The sequence below is a fragment of the Somniosus microcephalus genome, chromosome 8, assembly GCF_052327205.1.
Source record: "Somniosus microcephalus isolate GS21.2 chromosome 8, FLI_Smic_1.0, whole genome shotgun sequence".
In the NCBI taxonomy this organism is placed as follows: domain Eukaryota; kingdom Metazoa; phylum Chordata; class Chondrichthyes; order Squaliformes; family Somniosidae; genus Somniosus; species Somniosus microcephalus.
The window spans coordinates 161,426,989-161,453,156 of record NC_140994.1 but is presented as its reverse complement, the minus strand read 5'-3'; positions in this window follow the sequence as shown (position 1 = coordinate 161,453,156).

The window sequence follows — 26,168 nt, the reverse complement described above, 5'->3', positions numbered from 1 at the left end:
AGGATGAAAGCAATGCTGATTATTTAACAGAACTGCACAAACTATCGAAACACTGCCAGTTTGGAGCGGGACTGGCAGATACATTAATGGACAAGTTTGTGTGTGGGCTTCAAAGTGAAGGAACCCAGAAACGGCTTTTATCTGAAAAGGACCTTACTCTGGAAAAGGCTTTCAGCATTGCGGTATCATATGAAGCAGCAGCACGGGGTGCTGCAGAGATACAACAGAGACCGCAAAAATATGGCACAAACAAAATGTCATATGGAACAGAGAAGTGCTATCGCTGCGGCAGAACAACACATGACCAGAATGATTGCTGGTTCAAAGACAAAGTGTGCAGACAGTGTGGAAAAGTATGACACATAGCACGAGTCTGCAGGTCGGGAAAGAAAACCAGCAATAAGAAACCGACCAAAGGAAAGTACAAGAAGGTACATAAGATAACGGAGAATAGTTCAGACGAACAAAAGAGTGATAACGACTCCGAAAGCAGGGAACTGAGTTGTCTGAAATTACATAATGTGATAACAACGGAGGATCACCGAACCATTTGGGTCACTCTCAAGATAGCAGGAGTCCAGGTAAAGATGGAATTGGACACAGGATCAGACCTAACAGTCATAAACTGACGGGACTACGAGCGGCTATTCTCACACATACCTTTGAGAGACACGAAAATTATTTTGAAGACGTACACGGGCAAAAAGTCTACCCCAAAGGAAAAATACGGGTGACCGTTATATATAACGGTAAGGAAACACCAAAACTAGACCTGTATGTATTGCAAGATGGAGGACCACCATTACTGGGACGTGAATGGATCCACAAAATACAACTGGATTGGCATTCCATACAGGCACTGACTGTGGCTGACAAAAAGGATGATGACGTCACACCTGGGCGACTGTCAAAGATCCTAACTGACGCGAAAGTAGTGTTCCAGCAAGGACTCGGAACACTAAAAGGCATGACAGCAATGATTAAAATTGAAGAAAACGAAAGCCCAAAATTTTTTAAGGCCAGACCGGTACCTTATGCGATCCGCCCAGCCGTCAAAGCAGAGCTGGAGAGTCTGGAACATTCAGGTGTACTGTCCAAGGTAGACTGGAGCGAGTGGGCTACACCCATCGTCCCTGTGATGAAAAAGTCATTGAGCAGCACGCCTGGGGAACCAAGGAAGGTTCGCATCTGTGGGGACTTTAAGGTAACAGTGAACCCGGTCCGTCACACCGTACAATATCCACTTCCACGGATTGAAGATATTTTTGCCTCGCTACCTGGAGGGAAACGCTTCACTAAGATTGATCTGGCCCAGGCGTATCTGCAAATGGAGGTGGAAGATGTGGTGTATGTAACCTGTTCCACCTTAAGAGAACTACCTTAAGAGATGTACTACTTTCTCTTGGCTGCTGTATACTGTAATACCGGTGGTGACCACACCGGTATATAAACGTTGTGTAGGGATTTGCTGGGCAGTTCAGCCCTGACCTCCGAATAGTAAAGACCTGTTAAAAGTTATTCTTGTGGTCTGTGTCCAGTGATTTATAATAAGCATAACTGGGACACACAGACTTAACAGTGGCGACGAGTCCGATCTTACCCTGCGGCAGTTTTACATCCAAGGCAGCTTCGTCCTCAGAACGGGCGTCGAGAAGAGGCATCCGCCCTCATCATCCTGCTGAGCACCATCGCACGGGAGGCATCGAGAACCCGGGTTAAAAAGAAAAATTCTGACCACGAAGCCCTCCATCAGCGACAGGCAGTGATCATCCCTTCTACCACGGTGGTGGGTAAGCCGATCAGCGACACGAGCAGAAAGTCGGCCGCGTTGACTGTGGAGTGGGGGAGGGAAAACGGAGGAAAAAGGGCGGAGAACTCGACCACGGCCGGTGAAAAGGGCCGGGCTGCAATCGAGGCCGAGAGGCGCAGCGACTGCGGCAGCTTAAGGCACGAGAGCCGCGGAGAACTCAAACGCAGCCGGTGTAAAGGACCGGCCTGCATGCGGGGCTGAGAGGCGCAACAGCAGGGGAAGCGTGAATGCCCACGGGAACCGCAGGGGAGTAAAAGCAGCGTCGGGGAATTGAGAACCGCTGGGGAGGCGAGAACGGCAGCAGCACGGCAATTGCCATTGCAGCCAGCGGGGGAAGAAGGCAAACGCGGGAATCTACATTGTAGTCGGCGGGGGAAGAAGACGAGCGTGGGAAAGACCGCCAAGCGTGGGAAGCCACCATTTTAGTAGGCGGGGGAAGAAGGCAAGCACGGGAAGCCGCCATTTTGAGAAAAAGAAAAATTTAAAAACTTGCAACGATGCCTAAACATGGGAACATTAATACCTTTGATAGCGATATTGAAGATTGGACCACGTATGTAGAACGCATGGAAGTTTATTGTAAAGCAAATAAGGTACCAGATGATGAGAAAGCACTAACCTTATTAAGCTCAATGGGTGCGAAGACATACGGGCTATTGAAGCACCTTCTATCATCAGATAAACTGGCGGATCAGACTTTCACAAATATTGTTACTGTCCTGAAAAATCATTTAAACCCCACGCCGCTGATGATAGCAGAACGATTTAAATTTTACAGAAGAACGCAGCTGAAAGACGAAAGCAATGCTGAATTTTTAATTGAACTGCGTAAGCTATCAAAGTATTGTCAGTTTGGAACAGGACTAGCAGATGCACTGAGAGATAAATTTGTGTGTGGATTGTTAAAAGAAGGAACACAAAAGCGACTGCTTGAGGAGAATGATCTTACGCTTGATAAAGCTGTCACTATTGCAGCATCGCACGAAGCCGCAGCGAGAGGCACTGCGGAAATGCAGCTACGGTCACCGGAACTCAGCACCAATCAAATGGTCTTGGGTACAGTAAAATGTTATCGTTGTGGAAAGACAACGCACGATCAAAACCAGTGCTGGCTCAAAAATCAGGAATGCAGAAAATGTGGCAGGCTTGGTCACATAGCTAAAGTATGCCGGTCAGGAAAGAAGACCAGCAACAAAAAGTCACCGCAGGAAAAGTACAGAAAGGTACACAAGGTGACAGAGAACAGTTCGAACGAACAGAAGTCAAATTCAGACTCCAGCAGTAATGAACTGGGTAGTCTAAGAGTACACAATGTTGGTAATGAAGCAGACCTCCAAACAATCTGGGTCACACTTCAGATAGCAGGAGTCCAAGTGAAGATGGAATTGGACACTGGATCGGCATTGACTGTCATGAATAAGCAAGATTACAAAAGGTTATTCCCACATATTCCCCTACGGGATACGGAGATTGTATTGAAAACATACACGGGGCAAAGAGTATACCCCATCGGGAAGATAGAGGTAAAGGTGGTCCACAAGGGCAAAGAAAGCCGAGGAATGGACTTATATGTGCTACCTGAGGGAGGTCCACCACTACTGGGACGGGAGTGGATTAGGAAAATAAATATGGACTGGCATTCCTTAAAAGCACTAACGGTAGATTCCGGTAAAAAAGATGTCAAACCTAAACAATTGTCCAGAATATTGGATGATGCTAAAGAGGTGTTCCAACAGGGACTGGGAACACTGAGAGGAATTACGGCAAACATCAAGGTTGAAGAACATGCAAACCCGAAATTTTTCAAAGCCAGTACCTTATGCGATACGACCTGCTGTGGAAGCTGAGCTGGAAGGGCTAGAACGTTCAGGAATACTGTCTAAGGTAGACTGGAGTGAGTGGGCCACGCCCATTGTTCCCGTCATGAAGCGTTCATCGAGCAACAAGCCGGGGGAACCGGGGAAGGTTCGCATCTGTGGAGATTTCAAGATCACTGTTAATCCAGTGCTTCACACGGTGCAGTAGCCGCTTCCGCGGATTGAGGATATCTTCGCTTCGTTGTCTGGCGGGAAACACTTCACCAAGATAGACCTGGCGCAGGCGTACTTACAGATGGAAGTTGAGGAAGAGTCACGCCAGTGTCTCACGATCAACACGCATAGAGGCTTGTATCGGCATAATAGACTGGTTTTTGGAGTGGCATCGGCTCCAGCAATTTGGCAGAGGGCCATGGAGCAGATATTACAGGGAATTCCAGGCACACAATGTTACCTGGATGATATTCTGATTACAGGAGATGATGACGAGGAACACCTTGCAAATTTGGAACTGGTGCTCACCAGATTGAAAGAATATGGACTTCGAGTTAATCACCAGAAATGTGAGTTCTTTCAGAAGCGGATCTCGTACTGTGGTCATGTCATTGACCAGAAGGGGCTTCATAAGTCTCCTGACAAGATCGAAGCTGTTGTGAAGGCTCCCGCTCCGGATAATGTATCCCAGTTGAGGTCGTTCCTAGGGTTGTTTAACTATTACCATAAGTTTCTGCCAAATTTATCCACGGTGCTGCACCCGCTGAACACTCTTTTGCAGAAGGGAGTACCATGGAAGTGGAGCGAGGACTGTAAGAGGGCCTTTAACAAAAGCAAGGCATTGATCACCTCAGAGGAAGTGTTGGCTCACTTCAACCCAACGCTGCCTATTCGTTTGGCTTGTGATGCTTCTCCATATGGTATTGGGGCAGTACTCTCACACAAGTTGCCAAATGGCCTGAAGAGGCCAGCTGCATTCGCATCCAGATCATTGACCTCCGCTGAGCGCAACTATGCTCAGATAGATAGGGAGGCTCTCAGCCTTGTGTGGGGAGTAAAGAAGTTTAATCATTACCTGCAGGGCCAAAAGTTTACGCTTCTGACAGACCACCAGCCGTTGGTATCCATTTTTAACCCTAAGAAGGGTGTTTCGGTGATGACAGCACAGAGACTCCAGAGATGGTCCCTTTTCCTAGGGGCACATCAATATCAGATCGAATTCAAAGGTACAAAGCAGCATGGTAATACTGATGGGCTGTCGCGCCTGCCACTACCTACAGAGGAGGGGGCACCGACGGTTGACCCTGTTGAGTTATTTCACTCGACCATCATCGAATGTTTACCAGTCACCAATGCAAGTATTGAAAGAGAAACCAGGAATGACCCGACACTGTCCCGGGTCTACGAAGTGACAGTGAAGGGATGGCCAGCACATGGTGATCCACTGTTACCGTCATTCTCAGCAAGACGAGAACAGCTGTCCGTCTGTCAAGGAACATTGATGTATGGAACAAGGGTGATTATTCCTCCTAAGTTAAGAGAGAGAGTTCTAAAGGAACTGCATGAAGGTCATCTGGGGGGAGTCAAGATGAAAAGCCTTGCTAGGGCTTATGTGTGGTGGCCGGGTATCGACCAACAGATAGAGGATCTGACGAAAAGCTGCTCAGGTTGCCAAAAAGTTCAAAATGCACCTCCGATTGCACCGCTGCATCCATGGGAATGGCCTTCAACCCCATGGCAACGTGTACATATTGACTTTGCTGGTCAATTCATGGACTCCATGTTTTTAATTGCGGTGGACGCACATTCTAAATGGCCAGAAGTGATTAAGATGACTACCACTACCTCGGAAAAGACGATCGCGGTGCTAAGAACGATATTTGCAAGAAATGGATTGCCAGAACAAATATGTTCAGACAACGGACCGCAGTTCGTGTCAGAAGAATTCCAGAAATTCATGAAGAAGAATGGGGTGAAACATTATACCTCTGCCCCATATCATCCGGCTACAAACGGGTTGGCCGAGAGATTTGTACAAACGTTTAAAAAAGCAATAAAGGCCATGAGCGAAGATCAGATTCCACTACAACACAAGGTGGACAAATTCCTACTGGCATATCAAAACGCCACTCATGCAGTGACAAACCAAAGTCCTGCCATGATGTTCTATAACAGGAGGTTGCGGTCCAGGTTGGACTTGTTAAAACCAAATGTGCGGAGGGAAGTTGAAAACAAACAGTTCCAGCATATAAATAACAAGACCACTCGGAGTTTCAAAATAGGACAACCAGTGTTAGCCCGGGACTATAAAAACGAGAAATGGCAATCTGGAACAATTCGGGCCAGACAAGGACCCCTGATGTACACGGTAGATATTGGTGAAAATGTAATACGGCGTCATGCTGACCAACTGGTAGAATCGAGAACAAGGGTCGAACCCAGGGTTGTGGCAGAGACAACCGTGGAAGAAGTTAGTGAACCTGAAGCATCTGCCTCAGAAGTGAATGTACCTGAGGATGATGTCCAATCCATAAGAGATCAACTAGATGAGTCACCCCAGCAACGAGAATCAGAGACCCCTGAAAGGCGTTATCCAACTCGAATCAGGAGGCCTCCTCAGAGACTGAATCTTTGAACTGTTTTGCATGAAGCTGTATATATATATATCTATATGTTATTATGTTATGTTAAATGGGGATAAGACTGTTAAGCTAAAAAGGGAGGATTGTGGTGTATGTAACCTGTTCCACCTTAAGAGAACTACCTTAAGAGATGTACTACTTTCTCTTGGCTGCTGTATACTGTAATACCGGTGGCGACCACACCGGTATATAAACGTTGTGTAGGGATTTGCTGGGCAGTTCAGCCCTGACCTCCGAATAGTAAAGACCTGTTAAAAGTTATTCTTGTGGTCTGTGTCCAGTGATTTATAATAAGCATAACTGGGACACACAGACTTAACAGAAGAAGCATCAAAAAAATACCTCACAATCAACAATCATAAAGGTCTCTACCAATACAACCGGCTGGTATTCGGGGTAGCATCAGCTCCGGCTATTTGGCAGAGGGCAATGGAACTAGTCCTGCAAGGGATCCCAGGGACCCAGTGTTATTTGGACGACATCCTGGTCACGGGCGAAAATGACAGTGATCACCTTGCCAACCTGGAGCAGGTGCTCACTAGATTGCAGGAATATGGGCTCCGAGCTAACCGCCCCAAATGCGAGTTTTTTAGAAAACAGATCTCGTATTGTGGCCACGTTGTCGATAAAGAGGGGTTACATAAGTCCCCAGAGAAGATTGAGGCAGTAGTCAAGGCTCCAGCACCGGAAAATGTGTCACAACTGAGGTCGTTCCTCGGGCTGGTAAACTACTGCCATAAGTCTTGCCAAATTTGTCTACAATACTAGACCCACTGAACACCCTACTGCAAACTGGGGTGCCATGGAAGTGGAGTGACGAATGTAGATGAGCTTTCCAGAAGAGCAAAACACTAATCACATCGAAAGACGTATTGGCACATTACAACTCAGCATTGCCAATTCGGTTGGCATGTGATGCGTCACCCTACGGCATTGGAGCGGTGCTGTCACACAAATTCTCGGACAGCTCAGAGAGGCCAATAGCCTTTGCGTCACGATCACTAACCTCAGCCGAGCGTAACTACGCCCAGATTGACAGGGAGGTCCTCAGCCTAGTGTGGGGAGTGAAAAAGTTCAATCACTATCTGCACGGGCAGAAATTCACCTTGCTGACTGATCACCAGCCTCTTGTCTCCATTTTTAATCCGAAGAAGGGCGTTCCGGTGATGACTGCGCAACGACTACAAAGATGGTCACTTTTTCTAGGGGCGCACCACTATGAGATTGAATATAAGGGCACGAAACAGCATAGAAATGCTGATGGGCTATCACGCCTGCCACTGCCTACTGCGGAGGAAGCACCAGCAGTGGATCCTGTCGAAATACTCCTTTCGACTATAGTTGAATACCTACCGGTAACTAACGCTTGTATCGAAAAGGAAACCCGAAATGACCCGACACTGTCTCGGGTATATGATTTGACGGTGAAGGGATGGCCAGCACATGGCGACTCACTGTTGCCAGCATTCTTGACAAGGAGAGAACAGCTGTCAGTGTGCCGGGGGGCCTTGATGTGTGGATCCCGAGTGGTAATTCCACCCACGTTAAGGGATAGAGTGCTCAATGAGCTTCATGAGGGTCATCTGGGAGGGGTAAAAATGAAAAGCCTAGCCAGGGCTTATGTGTGGTGCCGGGAATCGATAAACAAATCGAGGACCTGACCAAGAGCTGCTCAGGATGCCAGAAAGTCCAAAATGCACCACCACAGGCCCCTCTACACCCATGGGAGTGGCCCTCATCTCCATGGCAACGGGTGCATATTGATTTTGCTGGTCCATTCATGGACTCAATGTTTTTAATAGCCGTGGATGCGCACTCGAAATGGCCTGAGGTGATCAAAATGTCCTCCACCACCACAGAGAAAACTATTGCAGTCCTACGGACCATTTTTGCCAGGAATGGCTTGCCAGAACAGATTTGCTCCGACAACGGACCACAGTTTGTGTCCGAAGAGTTCCGAAGGTTCTTGAAAAAGAATGGGGTAAGGCATTACACATCCGCCCCGTATCATCCAGCCACAAATGGATTGGCTGAGAGGTTTGTACAAACCTTTAAGAAGGCAGTAAAGGCTATGTACAATGAGAACATTCTGCTGCAGCACAAGGTGGACAATTTCCTGTTCGCCTACCGGAATGCGACACATGCAGTCACCAACCAGGCCCCAGCCATGATGTTCTTTAACCGAAGGTTAAGATCTCGCCTGGATTTGCTCAGACCAAACATACGAAGAGATGTTGAGAGTAAGCAATTCCAGCACATCCATGAGAAGCCAACAAGGAGCTTCAATGTAGGGCAACCAGTCTTGGCCCGTGACTACTGAACAGAAAAATGGCAGCCAGGAACGGTCTGCACACGGCAGGGGCCACTACTGTACACAGTGGACGTTGGGGAGAGCATCGTGAGATGCCATGCTGACCAGCTCCTAGAGTCACAGGAACAAGTCAACCCCATGCCTCGCCCATACGTACCTGGTGATGAACCCAACGTACAGGTCGCATCTACCCCAGAAACAGTAGCATCGGAAGCTGATGAACCAACCGACGACAGGGGGCCAGAATTGCCTCCGCACCAAGAGCAAGACACTCGGGAAAGGCGCTATCCAGAAAGGATCAGGAAGCCTCCCCAAAGACTGAATATGTAAATAGACTATTTTCAGCTAATGTTGCATGTTAAAAGTGTTAATTGTAATTAGTTTGATATTTAAATGTTAAATGAGTGTTATGGTACTGTTAATCTAAAAGGGGAGGAATTGTAATGTATATACCTTTAAGGGGGGGAACTATGTTTTAACGCTTATGTATACTGCAGTACCGGCAGTGACCACACCTGTATATAATACTGAGCAGTAATCTGTACAGATCAGTTGCAGTTTGAGCCACGTTGAGTAAACACCTGTTGTACTGTCCTCCGCAGCCTGTGTCTTATTATACACGGACGCAACAGGAACCTTTTGGCCAACCATGATGAATGTTCTCTATTACTGTTTGTAACACTGTATCTTTTGTGTCTGACACAGGCAGCACAGCAGTGACCATAATCACATGAACATCCACGTCTTCCTCAGTAGAGCTCACATGACTCATTGTGGGTGCTCGGGATAGTGCATCTGCTAACACTATGTGTTTGCCTGGTGTGTAGATCAGTTCAAAGTCATATCTTTGCAGCTTCATCATGAGTAGTTGAATCCTTGGAGACATCTCATTCAGATTTTTTTTTATGATGGCAACCAGTGGGCAGTGGTTTGTCTCAACTGTGAAGGTGGGAAGTCCATATATGTAGCCATGGAACTTTTCTAGTCCAACTACCAAGTCTAGACATTACTTTTCAATCTGGGCGTATCAACACTCGGAATCGGTCACAGACCTGGAGGCATAGGCAACAGGCTTCCAATCTTCACCCTCTGCTTGGAGCAAGACCGTGCCTAGGCCATCTTTTGGTGCATCCGTTGACACTTTGATTCTCTTTGTTGGGTCAAAGGTACAGGTGTGGTTGTCAGCACTGTTTTGAGGTTCATCCACTCTTGTTCATGTCTTTCTGTCCATGTGAAATCATTTGTTTTATGTAGCAGGTCTCGCAGACAGGCTGTCTTGGCTGACAAGTTAGGAATGAACTTTCCAATGAAGTTTATCATCCCCATAATGCGTAGCACTCCTTTTTTGTCAGTGGGTCGGGGCATGTTGAGTATGGCGTTTACTTTTTCCATATCTGGTTCTATTCCTTTACCAGATAGATTATCTCCTAGGAAAGTGACTTCCTGGATGCCAAACTGACACTTGGCTTTGTTGAGCTTCAGTCCATTCCAGCATATGCTCTGTAGCACTTTAGTCAGTCTCTCATTGTGTTCTTTCAGTGTGGAGCCCCAGATGATGATGTCATCAACATAGACCCGAACTCCTTCCAGCCCTTCAATTATGTGTTCCATCATTCTATGAAAGATTTCAGATGCAGATATTATCCCGAAAGGCATTCTGAGGAAACAATGCCTGCTAAATGGTGTGTTGAATGTACAGTATTTGGTGCTCTCTTCATCCAGTTTTAGTTGCCAAAATCCTTGTGAGGCATCGAGCTTTGTAAAGTGTCTGGCACCTGACATTTCACTGGTTATTTCTTCTCGCTTGGGAATCTGGTAGTGTTCACGTTTTATGTTTGCATTTAAGTCCTTTGGATCCATGCATACTCTTAGATCATTGTTCTTTTTCTTTACACATACCATGGAGTTAACCCAGTCTGTTGGCTCTTCGACTTTCCTGATGACTCCTAGTGTGGTCATTCTGTCCAGTTCTTTCTTGAGCCGGTCACGCAGGGGTGCTGGAACTCTCCGTGGAGCATGTACCACTTGCTGAGCATCCTCCTTTAGCTGGATCTTGTAAGTGAATGGTAGAACTCCAAATCCATTGAACACATCCTGGAAATTACTCACTACAGAATCCACTGAGTCATCTGGTCTGCTTATGGCACATTTTGTACGGTAGACTCTCTTGACCAGTTCTAGGTCCTCACAAGCTTTGTCACCTAGTAGTGAATCAAGTCCTTCAGCCACAACAGAAAACATGAGATGATGCACTTTGTCTTTGACTGTCACTTTAAGTCTGCATACACCTAAGCTATCTATTTTCTGTCCATTATAGTTCTTCAGTAGTCCTGACTTTTTCTGTATTTTGGGCTTTTCTTTCATATTTTTAATGTCACTCATACTGATTAAGTTTGCTTTTGCCCCAGTGTCTAGTTTCAATGTAACTAATGCTCCATTTACCTGCAGTGGCATCATCCATTTGTCCTCTTATACTGCATTAACTTTATGTTCAGCATTGTCCATTCCTGAGGGCTGCACATTTTCTGTACCCTTTTCTATATTGTCACATGACACCATTCTTACAAAAAATGTTTCACTTAAATCAGTGTCTTCAATCACATTGACTTGTTGCCCTTTCTTTGTTTTTACTTTTGAAAAGCATTGTTTGTCAAAGTGATTCTTTCTATTACATTTTGTGCACATTTTCCCAAATGCTGGGCATTGTCTTGACTGGTGCCGGTAACCACAGCGTTTGCAATTAAAAGTTCCATCCTCCGATTGCTTTTCATTTCTGTTCTGCCCACGTTTCTTCCCCTCGTAGGACACAGCACCGACAGCAGCACTATCACTTACTACAGTCGCATTATTATTAATTTCACTGAAAGTCTTTGCGTGCTGTTGATCATGGCATGGCATATTTTCATAGCATTCTCCAATGTTAGTTCGGTTTCTCTCAACAAACGTTCCCTGACCTTTTTATCATGAATACCAAACACAATCTGGTCATGAATCATGGATGATTTCAGTTCAGAGAAATTACATGTCTGTGCTTTCAGTTTCAGATCAGTCACAAAGCTATCAAAAGTCTCATTTTGCTGCTGTGTCCGTGAATGGAACATATTCCTCTCATAGGTCTCGTTCTTTTTGGGAGAACAATGTGTGTCAAACTTCTTTAGCACATTGTCCATTTTTTCTCTGTCCTCCTTTTGATCAAATACAAATGTATTAAATACCTCTATCACCTGCGGGCCTGCAACCATGAGCAGTAACACTATTTTCCTTGCGTCTGGCATCGTACCGAACCCGATGGCAGCAATGTAGAGTTCGAATTATTGTTTGAAAGTCCGCCAATTGCAGTCAACATTCCCCGTGAGTTTCAAACCCTCCGGTGGCTTCAAATTCTCCATTTCGCATTTCACAATATTCAGCAGATATTAACACTTCTGGTACCATGTTATGTTCATAAATAAATAGACGTTTTCATTATGAACAGCTAGCTTGAGCTAGTCATTTATTCAGCCATGTGGACTAGTGTACAGGCATCCATCTTGACTACTGCCTTGTGGGTAGCCCACTACTAAACATACAGCTCCACCTAGTGTACCATTCTAGAATGACATGTTACTGATCATTACACAGGGCATAGCCTGAGATTGTTGAATTTGCATCTGTTGCAAAGCATTAAAGATATAAGGGGAAAAATTCAGTTGGTTTGTGCCTCCCATCAGTGCCTTAAGAGGGCGCTAATGGGGCGCAAAGCAACTAGCGCCCCTGCGCGGCAATGTTTGCGCTGCTCACAAAATTAACTAGACATTTTGTGGCAGCACTAAACACCACCGTCACGATCTCCTGCGCCGACAGATCGTGACATCAGTCGAGTGCGCAACACCCCGGTAGCACCCCAGACCGGATATTGAGTGGCTTCCCTTGCCTTACCGCCTGCCGCTAGCAATGACAGGTTGAGGGGAGTGTTTTGCAGTCAGGAAGGGACTGGGGGAGCACTATTTAAAGGTGACTGCTTCCTGCCTTTTTTTGTTGGTGACATTTTTGCACCACGCATTCTGAGAGAGAGAGAGAGAATTCTGGAGAGATTCAATGCTGTGTGAAGGAGTTTTGGGGACTGAGCAGCACTTTGCAGGTTCATTTTGATTTGCCCTTTCTTGTATCAATTTAGAAGAGACTGTGGGGGCTGCACTCTGAGCTCTTTCCATGGGCCTCTCCATTGTTCTTTCCTCCATTGTTCTTTCCAGCAGATTTGATGCACAGGTCTCTCCATGCCAAGATTCAAGGATGTGGATGGAGAGCAAGATCAACCCTTCCCTTTAAGAACTGGCCGGCGCCATTGTGTCTGTGTTCCATTGCTTATTGACATCACATGAGCTTCGCCAGTGCTCTGAGGTAGTGCCTCGCTCCTCGGCCTTTGCACCTTAAGAGAGGTGTGTGGCGCCTGATTTAGCGCTCCAATCAACTCCAGGGGCGATAAAAGCCAAGTTTGCAGTTGGAGGCGATAATTAGCGCCAGGCGCTAAGCTTTGCGCACGGCCGATAATCGCGCCCCAAATGGGGCGATACTGAATTTTTCCCCCATAGAGGGCAGAATTGCCCCCATTCATGATATTGTGAATATGATAGATCCACTCTTGGCCAAAGAATAATTACAATACCTGCCTTAAATGGGTGGAAAAATGTAGAAGCTTTGGCATCCATGCAAATTTTTTTTACATAGGTAATGATCTAAGTGATGAGGAAATTCTAGGAAACTTAATTAATGAATGGAAAGCTAGGTTTGGGAAAAAAGAACCAATCATATGCAAAATCATGGCAGTCAACTAGTGTAGATACTCACAGCATGTGTATAGGCAGAGACTTAATCTACTTGAACAAAATCAGAAGCAGACTGTCCAAAAATGGAGACTAGCTGTCTTAAATATGAGTTCTATGGAGACTAGCTGAGTAGCAACAAGTCACCCACAGAGTATCACTCTTTAAATGGCTATCTAGGTAGATAGTGTGAGTTAAGCAGCACTAGGAGAGGGTCAGCACACTGATTCTATATAAGGAACCATGTAGAGGCAGATGGAGGGCATGGACCTAGCTGCACAGTTGAAGTTCCTAGTGTCAATTTATACAGATATGTTATCAATTAGATGAGGGCCTCCAGTGTGGCATGATAACAGTTCAACATAATTTCTCATCCATAGCAAGGTTGCTTTTTGTACCTGACTGCTGAAGGGAAGGATACAGCAATCATATAATGGCACATTAGATAGTAACAGAGTAAGCTTCTCAACGTATATAACTGATTCAGCTAGGCAGTGAATATGCAGGCAGAGGCAGCTGGCTCCAAACCTCTTCCAAAGCTTTCAGCCAATGTTACTGGGACAAAGCTATCTATGCAAGTTTGTTTGTCTGAACAACAACAACTTTTCTTTAACGCCTTTAACATAGTAAAACATCCAAAGGGCCAATATGGGTAATGCAATGGCAGCCAAGCTATGTCTATGAACCTTACTACACAGTGAAGGAGACCAGAACAAGTATTATGCGCAGCAGGTGGCAGGTTCAGAGCAAGCAGGTATTTCAGGATTCTACACGTTCGATAAAGTGCTAGAGCGACTTGTTGGAATTGAACTCAACAGTTCCCCACACAAGACACTAGCGCAGTTGTTACATGCCGCACATAGGTGATGCCTGCAAGCAACCATCACTCTGGCTGGTAGGGAAATTACATGACAGTGCAGACTCTGTAATCCATCATGTTGCAAAATATGTCTTAAGGCAAAGATAATGGAAAATGGAATGAAGAAATGTAGACACATGGATAGAGAGAATGTGGGAGGGCAGTGGCAAAAGAAATGTTCCTGGACTGAAAAGATGAATGGTGTTCCCCAGGGATCTGTGCTGGGGCTGTTCTTATTTCATATATTCATAAATGATCCGATCTTAGGAATTGAAGGAACAATATTGAAATTTGCTGTTGCCACTAAATTGGGTAGTATGGGAAACTGTGACAAGGGATTCAATTTTGCCAGTGTGGGCGGGCTGGGGCGGTCAAGTGGCATTCATGTCATGACCCTGACTCCGAAGTGAAGTGGGGAAAAGTGTGATTTTCCCCTAATTGGGCAATTGATTTCCAGCGTGTGGGAACCCCTGGCCCAATGAGTCTTTTCATACAGAAAGTCGCCTCGGATGACGTCGTCAATGCTGCTGGATTTAAGGCCTGTAAGCAGCCTTGCTTCTTCTGGAGACTGCAAATTTTATGGTGATTGTAGTAAGGAATTCATTGATCGAATATGTCCACCAGCAAGCAAAAGTGTGCTCCATGCTTTGATGAGCCCTCCCTCCAAGCTCTGGTGGAGAGAGCAAGATCGAATAAGGAGGTGCTCTTCCCTTCCTCAGGGAGAAAAAAGCCACCCCAGCAGACTAAAGCTGTGTGGCTGCAAGTGGCCCAGGAGGTCAACTCCATATCGATGAGCTGCAGAACCTGTGAGTATGATTTTCCAACTCCCTCAAACTGATCCCCATCGCCTCTCCTCATCAGTGCTCTGCTTTGCTAACCTCTTCCTCCACATCCCACTTAACACTTACATCCCTGCATCCTTACCCATTTCCTCTCTCTCTCTGGTCACATTCACTTAACTATTCGATCATGTAGCCCTCACACTCCCTATCACTGTGATGCAGCAACAACAACAACTTACAACACACAGGGAGAGCCCTTTGTCTCCTTCTAAGCATTTATGCTATGCATTCTCTACACTCACTCCTTCATTCTCACTCAAACTCCACTTGTGTCCCTCATTGCCGGAAAAGAGATCCCACAATAAGAGGGAAAGAGCCATGACAGGAGGAGGGCCACCCTCAGTAGCCCAGCTCACCACCTGGGAGGAGGCGGCCCTAGAAATCACCAGGATCGAGGAGGATTCCCAAGTGGGGGACGGACAGGTGGGCGCATCACAGCAAGCTGGTGACAGAATAGTTTGGCATCTTGCTCATTGACATTGCATGAGTCACTGATAATGAATCTGATGCTCTAACAGATTGACTTATGATGATCTGCACTATTCAATGTGCATGTAAACTTGACCTCACATCTCTAACTCCTTCCTTTACTCCCCCACAGGACCATCGAGAGCCCCCATCCCCACTGTCCAGGAGGAAGAGCCTGAGCTTCCAGACTCCTCAGAGGAAGCTGCACCCTCTGAGGGCGCATCATCAGCAGAACACAGTGCACCCAGGACCAGCGCAGACATTCACACCTCGGTGGGACATTCGGGAGATAGAGTAGTGTTTGCACCTGGTGTATTGCAACTCACTAGCGAGCATCAGCAGCTGGTGGAGACAGGCACAGCAGTGGAGAGTCCTTGTCAGAGGGCGCAGGACTCTGCCAGCTAGGCTCAGCTGGATGTCGACCCTGTGCCTCTGGGTACATCCAGAAGGAGAGCAGTGCTGGAACTCCAGGAACAGATGCAGGAGTCTCTGGCAGGTTTTGTCTCCAGGGTCACTGCGAGTGTGGAACGAATGGAGGAGTCCATCGCGAACATGAGCAGAGCCTTTGTGGAGACATTGGCGCATGAATGCATCACCGCGGAAGGGAAGGCAACCTCCGTGGAAAGGATGGCTAACTCCATGGTAAGGCTGGCTACTGTAGAGGAGAGGATGGCTACGGTAGAGGAGAGGAAGGCTATGGCCATGGAGGAGCTTAGTCACTAGGGTCTTGAAAACATGGTCATTTCTCAGAATAGAATGACATCTCTTGAGGAGTGATAGTCAGCTATTGAGCATAGAAACCAGACCTTCATGGAAGTCCTCTGGTGTAGGACTTCCAGTGCAGAAACAGGTCCTCATGGCCCTCCTGAAGTGCAGCAAGGTGCTGTCAAGCCACTTGCAAGCTCTGAAGTTGGGCTGACCCATGAAAGGGATGTTGGTGGCAGAGAACAAAGAAGTGGGGGCTCCTCTCCAAGCGCTCACACAACCATGTCACTGCAAAGCCCTTGGTCAGAGCCCCACCAGAGTCCTCACCCAACTGAGATGGGCATCTCAGCCCCTGCACAGCTGTAGGAGCAGCAGACTGTTGCCGAGCCCTCACAGGTTCGCAACCCCAGAGGATGCCCGCCAAAGGTGTCATAGTGGTTAGCACTGTTGCCTCACAGCGCCAGAGACCCGGGTTCGAATCCGGCCTCGGGCGACTGTCTGTGTGGAGTTTGCACATTCTCCCCGTGTTTGCGTGGGTTTTCTCCGGGTGCTCCGGTTTCCTCCCACAGTCCAAAGATGTGCGGGTTAGGTTGATTGGCTATGATAAATTGACCCTTAGTGTTAGGGGGATTAAATATGTGGGGTTACAGGGATAGGGTGGGACATGTGTTGGTGTAGGGGTTACGGGGATCGGGTGGGATATGTGTCAGTGCAGGCTCGATGGGCCGAAATGGCCTCTATCTGCACTGTGGGGTTTCTGTGATTTCTGTGATTTCTGTGACAGGAGCAGCAAGAAAGTGAGCAAGGGGCCTCCACATCAGCTGAAGCCACAGGGGAAGCATTCCGTAGGAATACGTGTAAGAGGAAGATAATGCACAAGTATTCACAAGGGTAGTCTGGGTGCTGTGATGTATTGTATTTGGACCAGCCATCCTTGTCATGGTGTCATAAACAGGTTTGATGGCAAACCGTTGAAGTTGTGGCCTGTGTCATTTCACAAATGGGACTTTCACATTGAGGGCTTAGGGTGACTTGCAATTGTCAGTATGGTGGTCAGAGTGATAGGAATCCATAGATTCTTGTCCATTTTCGAAGCTCTGGTGAGACAAAAGTGTTTGATTGTGCAGGCTAAGCAAATCTGGCCAACATGAGTGCGTCCCTTGCATCCCGGGCAGCAAAGTACTCGCGCGCTGGCGCCTTCTGGTCTGTGCAGCTTCAGGTGGGTGAGCAGCAGTTTGGCGCTCCTGTTGTTGCTCCTGCTGTTGGTGGTGCTGTTGTTCAGGGTTCTGCTGCTGCCGCGGCTGGTCTTTGTCCGAATCTGATGTCCAGGATGAAAGGAAATAAATGGTTCCCATGCTTCGGGTATATACCTCAGTTGAGGAAGCACTCAGTCAAGGTGGGGAGAGGGGTTTCCCAGGAGGTCACACTGGAGATGGGTGTCAGGCTCCAAACTTCCGCAACAATGAGTAGGCCGCTAAAAGTTCCCCCAGACCTGAGACAACAAAGTTCTGCCACCTGCAAATGCTCATTGGTGAAAACTCCTTTTTAATGGTGGAGCTGCAGCTGTTACTAAGCAATCCACTTGTGAGGCCGCCAGGATTAACTGGCGTGTTCCAGAGGAGACGTGCAGGATGGGGGAAATGTCTAAAAATCAGAAAGGCCTCTCAAAATTGGATTATAGAGGCAATTAAGTGGTTGTTAAGGGTCTTAAGGGCCTATCCCACCCCTTGGAAGCGGGATGGAAACGGGGTCTGAAACCCCGATTCTGGGAAAATTGCTCGGAGGTAGGATGGAGGCGGGATCGGGCCTTCATGGCATTTTTTAAAATTTTAACACCTCACATGCCTCCAATCCTGCCTTCTCGGGCCTGGCAAAATCAAGCCCAAGGTTTGTGAAAAGTTACAGGAGGACACAGACCATTAGGATGTAGATAGGTTGTAGACACAGTTCAATGTGGGAAAATGTGAAGTAATCTGTTTTAGAAGTATGAAATATAGCTTAAGTGGAGTGGAAAAACAGAAGGACCTTGTTACTCAGTTATACTGGCCATTAAAGGTGGCAGACAAATAGATTAGGCTTATGTTCACTAGAGTTTAGAAGAATGAGAGGGGATCTCATTGAAACTTATAAAATTCTAACAGGACTAGACAGACTAGATGCAGGAAGGATGTTCCCGATGGCGGGGGAGTCCAGAACCAGGGGTCATAGTCTAAGGATAAGGGGTAAGCCATTAAGGACTGAGATGAGGAGGAATTTCTTCACCCAGAGAGTGGTGAACCTGTGGGATTCTCTACCACAGAAGGCAGTTGAGGCCAATTCATTAAATATATTCAAGAAAGAGTTAGATATATTTCTTAAGGCTAAAGGGATCAATGGTTATGGAGAGAAAGCAGGGAGAGGGTACTGAATTTGGATGATCAGCCATGATCTCATTAAATGGTGGAACAGGCTTGAGGGGCCGAATGGCCTACTCCTGCCCTATCTTCTATGTTTCTATGTTTCTATAAAGCCTTTAAGGCGAAAAGCAGATAATGTTTGAGCCGTTCTTTAGATGTGCCAAAATTCTAGCAGGCGGCAGGTTCAGAGTAAGCAGGTATTTCAGGATTCACTCCAAGTTACAGTTCTCCCACCCACCGCCACCCCCCCCTCACCTCTGCATCCCTGCCACCTCCCCCACGTGCTGGGAAATCCGGTTGAATTTTGCCCTCCCATACCAATGGAATTGCAGGGCCTTTGCTTCTGAAATGACTTGACATCTCATGTTGATGGCTGTACCAAAATAAAGCAAAGGATGTTATATTTGAGAAATAAATTGCTTTTTTTTTACTTTGTTAGATCAGGTATAGTATGTGTTAGATGCTATGCTCTTTAACCACAATCTCAGAAGAACTTTCTTGTGCAACACCACTTCCAATGCTAACCAATCTTCCAGTATCTTTGAATGAGATTATCAATTTACCACCAACTGTTGATAAACCATGCAAGGTTTTGTGTTGTGCATTCATGCCCGTGAAGAACTGGACTAACGATTGCTTAAATTAATTTCACATCAACCCCTTAGAGCTATATGTATCCCATTATTCTGGCCTGCATTCAAACCCAACTCCCAGAGATGAAACGGCATTACATTATGCTACTCAATCCCATCAGAAGATGGAAAAAAAAAGTTCAATTTTCAAACTTACTTTTTTATCAGGAGAGAAAACATGATTTTTTTTTAAATTATTGATTTGATTAGCAAAAGGTGTCCTTCATCAGCCACCATCAATCCGTCCTCTTCAACTTCTGCTTTGACTTTAGACGTAATCAAAGACCACTTCTGCTTTTAGCTGGCAAGCCAATGGGCGCCAAATTTGGTCGCATAGTGTCTGTTCTTTGGGTGCTACAGGTGCCATTGTAGTTTGAAAATGGCATCCGAGCAGCGAGTGCACACTTCTGGTGTAGGCCGCGCCGGATGCCATTTTGGTGAGGGCATTAGCATCGGCATTGGGAGCATGCGCCGTAAGTATGCAGAGTGTGCAGATCGTGACGTCAATCAGCGTGACCGTGGCCTTCAACTTCTTCGCAGCAGGCTCCTTCCAGGCTGGAGCAGGCAACATCTGTAACATCTCCCAGCTCGCCGTCCACTCCTGTATAAGGGAGGCGAGTGAGGCTCTATATGCAAAGAGAGGGGAATACATTTCATTCTCTCTTGCCAGAGAGAAGCAGGCGGGGGAAGCACGTTGCTTCGCCAGGATTGAAGGCTTCCCCATGGTGCAGGGTGCCATTGACTACACGCATGTTGCTTTGCGGGTGCCGCATCTCAATTTGGAGATGTACTGCCACTAAAAGGGATTCCACTCCTTCAATGTCCAGCTAGTGTGTGACCATACTCAGCGCATCACACAGGTCAATGCTCGGTAGCCTGGCAGCAGTCATGATGTCTTCATTCTGCAGCAGTCTGCTGTTCCATCAGTTTTGAGCCCCCACAACAAACCAAAGGGGGGTTACTGGATGACAAAAGCTATCCGCTGACAAACTGGCTCATGGCTCCTCTGCGCAATCCATGCACATGTGGGCAGCATGCATATGACAAGAGCCATGCTGCCACATGGAATCTAACAGAGCAGACCATTGGCGTCCTTAAACAATGCTTCCGCTGGTGGAGGGAGTGAATGTTAAAGGTGGTGGATGGGGTACCAATCAAGCGGGCTGCTTTGTCCTGGATGGTGTCAAGCTTCTTGATGTTGTTGGAGCTGCATTCATCCAGGCAAGTGGAAAGTATTCCATCACATTCCTTAATTGTGCCTTGTAGATGGTGAAAAGGCTTTGGGGAGTCAGGAGGTGAGACACTCGCTGCAGAATACCCAGCCTCTGACCTGCTCTTGTTGCCACAGGATTTATGTGGCTGGTCCAGTTAAGTTTCTGGTTAATGGTGACCCCCCCAGGATGTTGATGGTGGTGGATTCAGCGATGGTGTGGACAGGACATTGCTTTTTGTGGACAGGACATACCTGGGCAGTTTTCCACATTGTCGGATAGATGCCAGTGTTGTAGCTGTACTGGAACAGCTTAGCTAGGGGTGCAGCTAGTTCTGGAGCACATGTCTTCAGCACGATAGCTGGGATGTTGTCGGAGCCCATAGCCTTTGCTGTATCCAGTGGGCTCAGCTGTTTCTTGATATCACGTGGAGTGAATCGAATTGGCTGAAGACTGGCTTTTGTGATGGTGGGGACCTCAGGAGTAGGCCGATATGGATCATCCACTTGGCAATTTTGGCTGAAGATGGTTGCAAACACTTCAGCCTTGTCTTTTGCACTCATGTGCTGGGCTCCACCATCATTGAGGATGGGGATATTCATGGAGTCTCCTCCTCACATTAGTTGTTTAATGGCCCACCACCATTCACGACTGGATGTGGCAGGACTGCAGAGCTTTGATCTGATCCATTGATTGTGGGATCGCTTAGCCCTGTCTATAGCATGCAGCTTCTACTTTTTAGCATGCATGTAGTCCTGTGTTGCAGCTTCCCCAGGTTGGCACTTCATTTTTAGATACATCTGGTGCTGCTCCTGGCATGCTCTTCTACACTCCTCATTGAACCAGGGTTGGTCCCCTGGCTTGCTGGTAATGGTAGAGTGAGGGATATGCCGAGCCATGAGGTTACAGATTGTGGTGGAATACAATTCTGCTGCTGCTGATGGCCCACAGCGCCTCATGGATGCCCAGTTTTGAGCTGCTAGATCTGTTCTGAATCTATCCCATTTAGCATGGTGGTGGTGCCACACAACATGATGGAGCGTGTCCTCAGTGTGAAGATGGGACTTTGTCTCCACAATGACTGTGTGGTGGTCACTGCTACCAATACTGTCATGGACAGATGCATCTGCAATAGGTGGATTGGTGAGGACGAGGTCAAGTAGGTTTTTCCCTCACCACCTGTTGCAGGCCCAGACTGGCAGTTATGTCCTTCAGGACTCGGCCAGCTCAGTCAGTAGTGGTGCTACTGAACCACTCTTGGTGATGGACATTAAAACCCCCCACCCATAGTACATTCTGTGACCCTGCTACTCTCAGTGCTTCTTCAAAGTGGTGTTCAACATGGAGGAGTACTGATTCATCAGCTGAGGGAGGGCCATAGGTGGTAATCAGCTGGAGGTTTCCTTGCCTATACTTGACCTGAAGCCATGAGACTTCATGGGGTCCAGAGTCAATGTTGAAGCCTCCCAGGGCCACTCCTTCCCAACTGTATACCATTGTGCCACCACCCCTGGTGGGTTTGTCCTGCCGGTGGGACAGGACATACCCAGGGAGAAGTTTGGGACATTGGCTAAAAGGTATGATTCTGTGAGTATGACTATGTCAGGCTGTTGCTTGACAAGTCTGTGGGACAGCTCTCCCAATTTTGGCACAAGTCCCCAGATGTTGGTGAGGCAGACTTTGCAGGGTCAACTGGACTGGGTGTGGCATTGCCGTGTCTGTAGCCGGTGCCAAGGTCGATGCCGGGTGGTCCGTCCGGTTTCATTCTTTTTATTGTTTTTCTTAGCGGTTTGTTACAACTGAATGGCTTGCTAGGCCATTTCAGAGAGCAGTTAAGAGTCAACCACAATGCTGTGCGTCTGGAGTCACAGAGGCCAGACCAAGTAAGGACGGCAGATTTCCTTCCCTAAAGGACATTAGTGAAGTAGATTGTTTTCTGCATATTCTATGCCCACATACCATAAGCGAATAAATTTTTTAAAAGGCATGCCAGTGCCACTTCAGGTAGTCCCTGCTGCCCTGTGGATACAGGGCCTCTCTCCCCCTGTCCACTCCTGCACCAAGATCTCCAGTGCTGCATTCAAGAACCTTGGAGCACAGTCTCGTCCCTATTGTGCCATCAGTACTTCTTCCTGCTTACACTCTGTTGCCCAGCCAGCTGAATCACCTGCTGCAGCCAGAATGCAGCTCCCCTTTAAGAGGTGCTTCCTTCCTTTAAGAAGTGCAGGCTAGCTTTAATTGGTGTTAGCCTCGCACGAACATGAGCCACCTGCTGAGTGTGCAGCCAATCAGTAGCGTGTTCAGTGCTGGGCTGCATGCCACAGTCATTCTAATTGCCAGGCAGCATGCGTTGATCCTGCATTGTGATCCCTGCACCCATTTTCAAGGGCAATCCAATTTTTAGCCCAATATATTTAAGGTACATCCCCTTTCATTGGCTACTGCTTCGATATTAAATGAGCGGTGTGTTATTTTGTTAAAATCTGTTCAGTTATTAACTAGATTGATGTAAGTAGGGGCAAGTGTGCTGTCAATCTACTATATTAGTTATCCAAGACATACAGAGGAAATACTTAACATCATGGAGAAGGGCATCATCATTAGTGAGTTTAATGCAGCCAAGAAAGCTATGATAGTAGCTTTTAGTGCTGCTGTATGTCTTCTAATGCATTCACTCTTGTAATTGTGCTAATGGATGTAATCACAAAAGCTATTACACCCATCTTAACTTTAGAAATACACGGCATACAAATGGAAAACTAACCATCCCCCCACTCCCTGCCTCTGCCCTTGCTTAAAACCTGTTACATCTCTAACTTTTATCACTTCTGATGAAAGGTCATTGACCTGAAGCGTTAACTCTGTTTCTCTCTCCACAGATGCTGCCTGACCTGCTGAGTATTTCCAGCATTTTCTGTTTTTATTTCCGTTTTCTAGCATCCACAGTATTTTGCTTTTGCATTAGAATATAAAGCTTTTAGGATGGTATTAGTGCTTCACAATCGAGGTTCAAAATCTACATCAATGTTTATGAAACCTCAAGACATTTTTATCACTTGACAGAGAGTTAAATGACTGAAACAATTAATTAATTAATGCCCATTTTCTATATATGAAGGTTTCAAAAGAGTTCCTTCTTGTTGCTTCCCTTCTTTAAAGCAGCTTGGGGCATTTTCTTCATTAAAGGCACAATATAAAACTAAGTTGTCACAAATGAAAATTTTTGTCTTGCATTTAAAAAATAATAAAGCCAGTTATTTCCACTGAACTCCAATTGGCCTTATAATCGGTCTACAAGCAATTAGCCTCTGACTAATCTAAAGAAGTCATAGCATTTAGACATTATGGCTTTGCAGCTGCATCACAGTAACTGAACATACATTATGCATAACATGGTATAATGCTTCTGATCTTATAATCTCCAACAAGAGAGAGTCTAACCACCTCCCCTTGACATTCAATGCATTACCATCATCGAATCCCCCACCATCAACATCCTGGGGGGTCACCATTGACCAGAAACTTAACTGGACCAGCCACATAAATACTGTGGCTACAGGAACAGGTCAGAGGCTGCACATTGTGTGCTGGGTGACTCAGCTCCTGACTCTCCATCACCTACAAGGCACATGTCAGGAGTGTGATGGAATACTCTCCACTTCCCTGGATGAGTGCAGCTCCAACAACACTCAAGAAGCTTAACAGCATCCAGGACAAAGCAGCCTGCTTGATTAGCACCCCATCCACCAGCTTAATCATTCACTCCCTCCAACACTAATGCAACGTGGCTGCAGTGTATACCATCTACGAGATGCACTGCAGCAACTCTCCAAGGCTTCTTTGACAGCACCACCCAAACCCGCGACCTCTACCACCTAGAAGGACAAGGGCAGCAGGCGCATGGGAACAGCACCACCTCCAAGTTCCCCTCCAAGTCACACACTACCCTGGCTTGGAAATATATCACTGTTCCTTTATCGTCGCTGGGCTAAAACCTTGGAACTCCCTACCTAAAGGACTGTGGGTGTACCTTCACCACACGGACTGCAGTGATTCAAGGAGGCAGCTCACCACCACCTTCTCAAGGGAAAGTAGGGACAGGCATTAAATGTTCACCTTGCCAGCGACGTTCAAATCCCATGAATTACTAAAAAAATAACATATCCTCTAAGTTGCCATGAGAAAGGTCATTGGAAATCTGCTCATAGTAAAAGAAATATTGAGGTATACTGATCTCATACTACTTTACAGTAGAGCACAATTTTGATGATGTCATTATGGACCATTTTATTTGCTGAGCAAATTATGTGCTCAAATGTCGCATTACAGAGAAGAGGACTGAAAATACTGCCCCTTCTTTGTTTAGCTATGTATTATTAGTTTGAAATAGCAACAACTAACTTACATATACAGTTTGCCTCACTCTGTGCAATAGTCAAAAATAAAAGTTAAGTATTAATTTTGGTGATTCTCATTATTTTTAGCATTTAAATTCCTAAGTTTTTTTTAAAGTACCTGTTATATACACAAGGCCAGCAACTTCCAATAAACAATGTAAAGCCAAATCATCATAACCAAAACTATGGAACAAAATAATAGGGAATTAAATAAATCTTAGTGATACTATGGCCTGGAATTTGCAGTGGTAATGATGGTGAAACTTTCAGCATTTGCCGTCATTACCCCTCTGAAACTTACCGTAACTTCAGGATTTAGTGCATGCGCAGATAAACACAGAACTCCTGAAGTTGCGGTCAGTCATTCCCTGCCCTGCCATAGGCTGCGCTGTGAAACGCCCCATAGCCAGCAATAAGTGAAATCACTTGAACTGACAAAAACTTCCTCTTTGCCACTCTAATATCGCTGTTAAACACCCCATAAATTGTTAAGCCGTGTTGAAATAGGTCTAACTGGGGTTTTAACAGCATATTGACTGCTGAACAACTGTTCTGGCCCTGAAAACGAATTTTATATTTGTGGAATGTCAAACTTCCCCGTTACTAGATTTTTAAAATAAAAAATACATGTTTTATTTTTTAAAAGCTTGTTTATGATATTTCAGCTTTTACCTTAACCCCATGTGTATGCCCCAATCTTTATTCCACTCTCTGTAAAAAAAAATTAAAAGTGAAATAATTACCAGTGCTTTTTATTTCCTGGTTTGCTGTCTGTGAGAATTTTTCAGAGTGATTGTCTGCTTAGACAGCTCAATAACACCACTACTAATGTACGCTGAGGATCGCCTTTTGACAGACTACAGTCAAATTAAGGTGGAGAAAGCTAACATTTTCACCACAGAGATTGCAAAATCTTTGTGGGCAGCTTTCTTTGAGGTCAACGGCGATCACCGTCACTTTGCCACTGACCGTAAATTCCGGGCCTATGTGTGCAGAGATGATGGATGTGCTTCTGTGTACCTACTAGCCTAGTAAAACTGGAGATGGCAACAACATTTGTAATTCCTCTACGATTATCTGTTATCTATATATGTTATTCGGTTATTCTATATATAATGACAAAAGAATAACACTGGATCTATCAAGTTCATATCAGAGTTTGATTCGCTAGAGCGAGCATTTGGCGTTGCAGCCTAGTTCCAACATTACATTAATTTTCAATTTGCTATCGTATTAAATTTTAAAGTGACTCATATCTGTGCTGTAACATTGTGGAGATTGT